This window comes from Trematomus bernacchii, unplaced genomic scaffold, assembly GCF_902827165.1.
Source record: "Trematomus bernacchii unplaced genomic scaffold, fTreBer1.1, whole genome shotgun sequence".
Lineage (NCBI taxonomy): Eukaryota > Metazoa > Chordata > Actinopteri > Perciformes > Nototheniidae > Trematomus > Trematomus bernacchii.
In genome coordinates this window covers 1,140,153-1,147,221 of record NW_022987784.1, presented here as the reverse complement: position 1 = coordinate 1,147,221, position 7,069 = coordinate 1,140,153, and the positions used below count along the sequence as shown (strand labels likewise).

General features: G+C 42.9%; 1 protein-coding gene across 1 annotated transcript in view; it reads left to right on the top strand.

Annotated features, from left to right (window-relative positions):
• The first annotated feature begins 202 nt into the window (after positions 1-202).
• si:dkey-82f1.1 (DENN domain-containing protein 2A) overlaps positions 203-7,069 on the top strand; it is a 34,821-nt gene continuing 27,954 nt past the window's right edge. The window contains exon 1 of the mRNA XM_034149481.1: positions 203-525. The gene's annotated coding sequence lies outside the window, so the exon portion shown is untranslated. The remainder of the gene's footprint in view (positions 526-7,069) is intronic.

The window sequence follows — 7,069 nt, the reverse complement described above, 5'->3', positions numbered from 1 at the left end:
ATCGGCCGGCCAGCTGCAGATTAGTTCAGCGGTGGGGGGTTTAGGTGGGTGGGAGTGAATGTGGAGAGGGGGGTGATGATGGAAAATGGAGAGGGAGGAGAGAGAGAGAAGGAAGGAAGGAGGAAGAGAGGGGGGTGGGAAAAGTTTGAGAAGGGGAGAGAGAAAGGGAAGGAGCCAGCGTCATTCAGAGATAGGAGTCCGAATGAGTGAGTGTGAGAGCTGAGAGTGGAGGAGAAGCTGTAAACAGTTGAACCCCCGGAGGCTGGACGGGAGGAGGGATTTCCCTTGACTTTTGTGGCTTTTTCAAACTTGTTGTGCGCTTGGAGCTGCACTCTGAGTCTTTCTCTCTGTGTGTTTATGTGGGAGCTACAGAGAGGGGCTATGCAAAGTGAGAGAGGGGGATAAGGAAAACTACTCGGAGGGAAAGGAACCATGCAAGTGGATGCTATCTTCTGCGGGGTCAGGTTACGCAAAATGAGAAACTACTCCAAGAGCACTTCATCAGGGCTCACCCAGCTCAGAAAGGTAATGTGCAGAGCAAGAGTGTCGGTGTGTGATGTGTGTTTGAATGTCTTTTTTTAAATAATGTTTCCTCAATAACAGTCAGTAAAGTTGTGTTTCTTTCTATACAATTCATTGAGCACATAGTGATTGAGTCAATATACTCGTTGATCAGTTAAAGCGTAGAATAAACTGAGCCACAGTGATCTGCTCAGTCTGACAATCACTGCTTTAGGATCCATCTTCATGCTTGTGCATCAACTTCCATGTCCATGTTTGCATGTGACCTTGAATGTGTCATCATGCATGTGTGTCCATGGACTAAATGTACGTCCAAGTATTATGGATGGTAAATGTCAGGATGTGGTTTTGTCTGTTTATTTGAGCCTTGTTTCATTCTGGATTGCTTTGGCTCCAGTTAAAGTATGCCTGAGTGTTGCTCAAGTAGCCAGTCTCAAACTGTCTGCACCCGGTCCATTACTGCTGCCCACAAGAGACCCATCTGTACCTCACTGACACATCTGAAGCTAACTCAACGGCTGTCAGCTCTCATCTGCTTATTAAATGAAAACCAAGTGTAGAAGATAGTTTTGTGAGCGTTTTAAAGGATAGTTAGCGTGCACACTAAGACCGTCACATTCCAAACCGGCTCTGAGAGAGAGCAAAGAGGACAGGATAAGTGAGATGAGCATTCTTCCCTGTGAACAAAGGCACCTCTTCATTCAGTCCCAGAGCCTGTATTGTTGTGAGGAGGCAGGCAGGGGTGGAGAGCTCCCCTGGGAGGACAGGGGAGTTCAGGTGGCTCCATAAAGTCAGCTTTTCCAGGATTAGTTGAACATGTTTGTTTGCAGATTCATGATCAGGCAGGATTGAAACTGTGCAGCTGGTTTGAAAGTTCTACATTGTACCTGTACCTAAAGTTTTTGAACGGACAAATGTAATGACAGTTGGGAATTTGAAAGAATAATCTTAATCTTAAATGGCTGTCTAAGATATGAGAGAGTGTTATAACATTAATGGCAGGTTTAACATTTACTTTTTACCTTCTGCATTGTGACAAATGTGCGGATGTACAGGAAGTGATGTATTTTGAATTGTCAGTAACAACAGTTTGTTTGGGATATAGAAATGCTGGACAATAATTATAAGCTGAGAGCCACAGAGGCGTAACAGAGACACAAACAGCACTACCTGCAAATTCTGTCTTTTTCAAAGATGAATGAAAAAGATATAACAATTGGCCACACTGTTTGCCAACTGTTTAGAGGAAGCAGCTGTGATGACCACAACAATGAACAATCCCTAATAAAGACACCTTCAAAACATATAAATGGTGAGTCAGGTGATTTGCTGTTTGATTGTAACTTGAAATGAGTTGCTATGTTCCAAGAGAAATACATGTACAAGGATATTGACATATATCCCTTACTGAAAAATACATGGTAAATGTACCATGTGGACTTTTCCTAGCAAACAAACATGATTTTGCTTCTGCACAATGCACTCTTAAGGCCTACCAAGGATATTGAATGTTTTCCTATCCTATAAAAATATTTTGAAACTTACAAGAGAGGGAACTGCAAGAAACAAGGATTACTTTAGCAGTCTTTTTCTTGACCCTTCCCATTAATAAATATGGCTGGACTCGAGATACAAACAATATAGGGCGGTTTTCATCGTCTGGTATCGCTCTACAGTGCCACCAGTGGTTTATTGCAGATCCATTTACAGTATCCGTGTGTAGTGACTCAGCCATATCACTCCATGTGAGATAACTGATGCTCTGTTGCATGTCATAGCACAGTGCAGCAGGAATGTCTGCTCTATAAGCAATGACCCTTAAGAGATGGTTATCAACCAGCCAACATAATCCATCTCAGCAGCGTCCTCAGGCCTTTTAGTTCAGCCAGCTAAGCAATCATTAAAACCCGAGAACAGGACTGGAACATTTGATTTAATTTGCTTGATAGTAACATCAGTTAAAGTGCTCCTTGATTTAGGTCAGGAATTTAGGTGAGTAGTGCAGAAAGCACAGCCTCTTAGATTCCGTTTTATTTTTCATATTGGCATAAATGAGCAGATTCAGCACGTCAGTAGGAGTTTTACGGCCACAAATCAACATTCCTCTGCTCTCCTGTTTCTGTCTGTCCTGGCGTTTTATTTACTTAACGGGGTAACGTTGGGAGTTTATTGAATTGAGACAGGCTGACTCTCCGGCGCTGCGAGGAGAAGGTTTATAGAGTTGGAGATAAAGACAGAGGGACCGTCTGTCTGCTAGTCAGCAAGGTAGTAATGAGTGGGCTGCAATCTTGTAAAGGGGCTCTGGTTTGGAGCCATTGTGTGTATGTGTGTACCAGTGTTACTTTTACACACACACACACACACACACACACACACACACACACACACACACACAGAGGTCTGTCAGTTTGGGGCAGTTGTTTACATTCTGAGTAGCATTCTGAGGCTAACTGTCTGCATGACTAGCCGTGCAAGACAATGTGCACTGTGGTAGAAAAAATAGTATTTGTGTACTTTGTGTTCCTCACTCAGAATATCAACACTCATAGTCTCCTCATCGAGTGATTCATTTCTCAGACACACACTTATTTCTTCTCAAGGCATTTTCTCTAATTGCATATTTTGCTCTTTTCACCATCAAAATATTGACATCCTGATATTTATAGCACTCTCACCCAATGCCCATCTACCCTTTCCCTCTCTGGGACTCAAGATTGTTTTAGCATAAACACAACCTGGCATATCAACACATGCAGCACAAGAAGTGTTTTACTTATTAGCAGGCATGTTTAAAAAAGAAAAAAGACAACTCTTGAAAACACCAGATGTTTAGCATCATGACTCAGTCTGTCATCTCTCACAACTGAATCAGCTCTCTATTTCTTTCTTGGAATTAGCTGAAGTGGAGAAAAGTCTTGATGATTGGTATGAGTCACTAGAGTGCAAACTCGTCCAGGAAAACAGTGTTTAGCTTCACAGTCTTTCTTCATTTGAAAGAGCGTTAACTATTTGATACCTGTTTACATTTAGACTTAATTTACATTCAATGTACAATAAGTGTGTGTGTGCTCTTTTTGTGTGTGTTTTGGGGTACATTAATAAGTGTGTATACGTAGCCTATATGTTGACAAGTCTGCATTCATGTGACTGTTGTCATGTGACAATATGATAACATTTCTGATTTGTCACGGTTTACATTTTCTATTTGATTTCTGTCCTGGGTTGCATGGTTTTGTTTTTATGTGTGTGAGTGTGTGTGTTTATCTGTGTGTTAATGTGTGTGTTAATGTGTGTGTGAGTGTGTTAGCGGATGCAGCCAGTGACATCTGTCTTCCCTATTCTTTTCTGCTCAGCGAAGTGACAGCAGGCCTTTAGGAGGTTACAGCCTGTGTACCCCTCCTCTTACAGGAACTGGCTTTTGACAGGCCCTCTGCGGGGGTGGCCCGCAACTTAAAGACCCCACCGGGCCAATCTCCTGCCGCCTCCCGAGCTGCTGCTGTCACCACGGTGACGCGCTCTGAAAGAATGTGTCCTGTGGTGACGGTGAAAGAATTCCTCCTGTTTCAAAGATATGGTGTGGGACACATTGTCTGTGATGTTGGTATATGGCCATGGATTAAGTCATGATCAAAAAACACCCCCAACCCCCTCCTCACAATCACACATACAGATACATTGATAATGCATACCATCTTAAACACCCATAACCCTGTCCTTATTAGTGTCATACTAACGCTCATTCATACATATGCATACCATCACACTTGATACTGGAAGCACTCATCCAGTTGGCATCTGGCCATGTCTTTTTTCATTAGACGCTCCCTTAACCCTTACACACATGTATGCACACACTCTTTGTCTTACAACCTTTCACTTGTTTCTCTGTCTGGAAGTATCACTCTGCTAAGTGTCAGTTTTGGTATTGAAAAGTAATTTAACCATGGCTTCAAAGAAAAGTGTTTCTGTGACTCTAATTGGGACAATATCTAGGACACTGCAGGCAGAATCAGTGTCTTGCTGCGTGGTTTGCACAGAGTACACTATCGATTATGGATATTTAGCAGAGTTCAGTCTCAGGGGCAAAGGCAGAGGCAGCTACAGTTTTTAAAATCATCACAGAAAACCAATGCTTATCAAGACTATCCAGAAGTCCCGGGTTTCCATCTTGGCTTGGCTTTGCAGATCGTGCCCACTTGGCAGCGTGCGTTAGTTGCACGAACCCAAACACACACACAAACGACAGAACACACACACAGCACAGACAGACTCAAACACAGAAGTGGAAATATATAGAGCAGAAAATGCACAGACACATGGAGACAAACACGTGCCCACAGACAGATGCTTGAACATTTACTGACATGAACATGCATTTACCATTCGTTTGGCATCACCAGCCTGGAAAAAAGAACTTGTATTTGGGGAAAGCTGCTGTCTGGAAAGGAATGCGTCCATCTGGGTTCAAAGTCTAACTAATGTGGCTCCACAGCTCGTTGATTTAGGCTCCGGCTGCCATGTTATAATGAGCATTCCAAGAAAAATGAAAAAAAAAAAGGTTATTGCATGCTTTGTTAGTTTGGTTATGTACTGCGTGTGTTTTCATATTTGAGATGGAAAAACTCTTAAGAGCAATGACCTTTAAATCATCATTCTACTTCTTTTCGTATTTCGCTTGCAGCAATGACTGAGAATGAGAAGAGTTTTGTTTACCTGTCAATTTAGGGATCCGCTCTGTAATGAGAATTAAAACATTGTCTGGAGGTTCATCCAAGTATAACAACTTAATGAGTAGATAGTGCAGACACAGTGCAGACACAGTGCAGACACAGAGGAGCTTTGATCACACCAAATCATATCTAAACACCGTCTTGTTAAGCTCTAGAGCTGGGAAAGTAGTAGTTTTCTCTTTGTCTGTCTCCAGAGTAAAGGGGGTTGTAATAATCTCATCATCCCTACAGTACAGTATAGCCTCAAGTTGTATTGACTTTGATTGATGTTAGTCTACATCAGTCCTTTTTAGCTTTGTAAAGATGTGTAGTTTGGATATAAATAGGCTCAGTAACATTACCCAGATTAAAATGTAGCTAAATGTTATATATTTGTCTTTGTTATATTTTCTTCACTTTTTGCATTTTCTGAAATATTTGTTTAGGCTGATCCGACTAAGTAAAATACCGTACTCTGGTAACTTAGTACACGTTCCTAATGTCATTGTATTAAATGTACACTGTTAATCTTTGGTGGAAACGTTTTAACACCTAGTGAAAGTACAACAACTGCAACACACATGATATGGAGAAATAACAAACCAACAAGCATGTTGAAGTTGCTCTGATTTAGTCCTTGCGTACTACATACATTTCAACTACAGAGTATATTTGCCATGTGCAGAGTACAACTTGTCCTGAGGAGATTGGAAACACACACCTTTGGATCAGTTTAGTTTGGCTTGCTGTAGCGGTGCTAAACCCCCCTCTCCATTTCACTCACTTTTTTTGTCCACTGGCGCTCTTGGCTCAGCCTCAGTTGTCGGTCACAGGGTGTGTGGAGGTCAAAGACGTCGACTCTGACTCTGACTCTGGAGTTTACACTCCGGAAGAGCACTTTCCCAAGCTCTCGCCTTGCTTGGCTCCCCCGGGGGTTGGCGGGTGAATTATAAAAATGTGTTTCTGTGCAGGCATGCAGAGGAGCAGGGGAGCAGGGATGGGACGGGGGAGCTCTGCTGGGAATTTTCAAGCGGAACCCTTAAAAGTGAAGGGGGGGGGGGAAACAGGAAGGAGAAAGAGAGGAGAGGATTTGGGCTTGGAGCTCAGCTCAGAGACTGTGGCTTGGAGGAGAAATCTGATCCGGGGCCCAGAGAATAATGTTAGTGTGCTGAAGAAGGCAGGTTATTGTTGAAAGGATCTGTAGGTCCACTCAATGCTGCACATAAACTGTGGCTGAGCCTGTTTTACAGAGAAAAGGTTTAACCATTAGGCTCAACAATCCCACATTGTGTTTCAGCACAATGTAATATCAGATGCTGTAAATACTGCTCGCTGTTGGGAGCCTTTTTTTCCCCTGTGAATGATGGTGTATTCAATGACACTTCCTCAAGTGTAAAACACAGGCCCTTTGGGAGTTGTTAGCAGCAGAGACAGGTATTGTCTGAGGTGTACAACATGCCATGTCTGTCTCCTGTGTTAAAGGGCACAATGAAACAAAATACAGCTTTGGCTGCAGACAACAGAAGGTGTGTGTGTATGTGTGTGTGTGTGTGTGTGTGTGTGTGTGTGTGTGTGTGTGTGTGTGTGTGTGTGTGTGTATCACTTGGCATATTACCTGTGGCTGTTTATGAATTACCTCATACATTGAAATTAATCACAGTCTGCCAAGCAGCGAGGCTCAATGCCAGGAGGAGCTCCATGGCTTCTTTTGTTTGGCAAGTTTTACCGTCAATGGCCTTACTTACTCTGTCAGTGTTGATTTATGCTTGCGGCACAGTGCTCCAACCGCAGGTGCATTTACACCAAGGTCTTGTTTCGTGCTGCCAGATGAGCCAGCG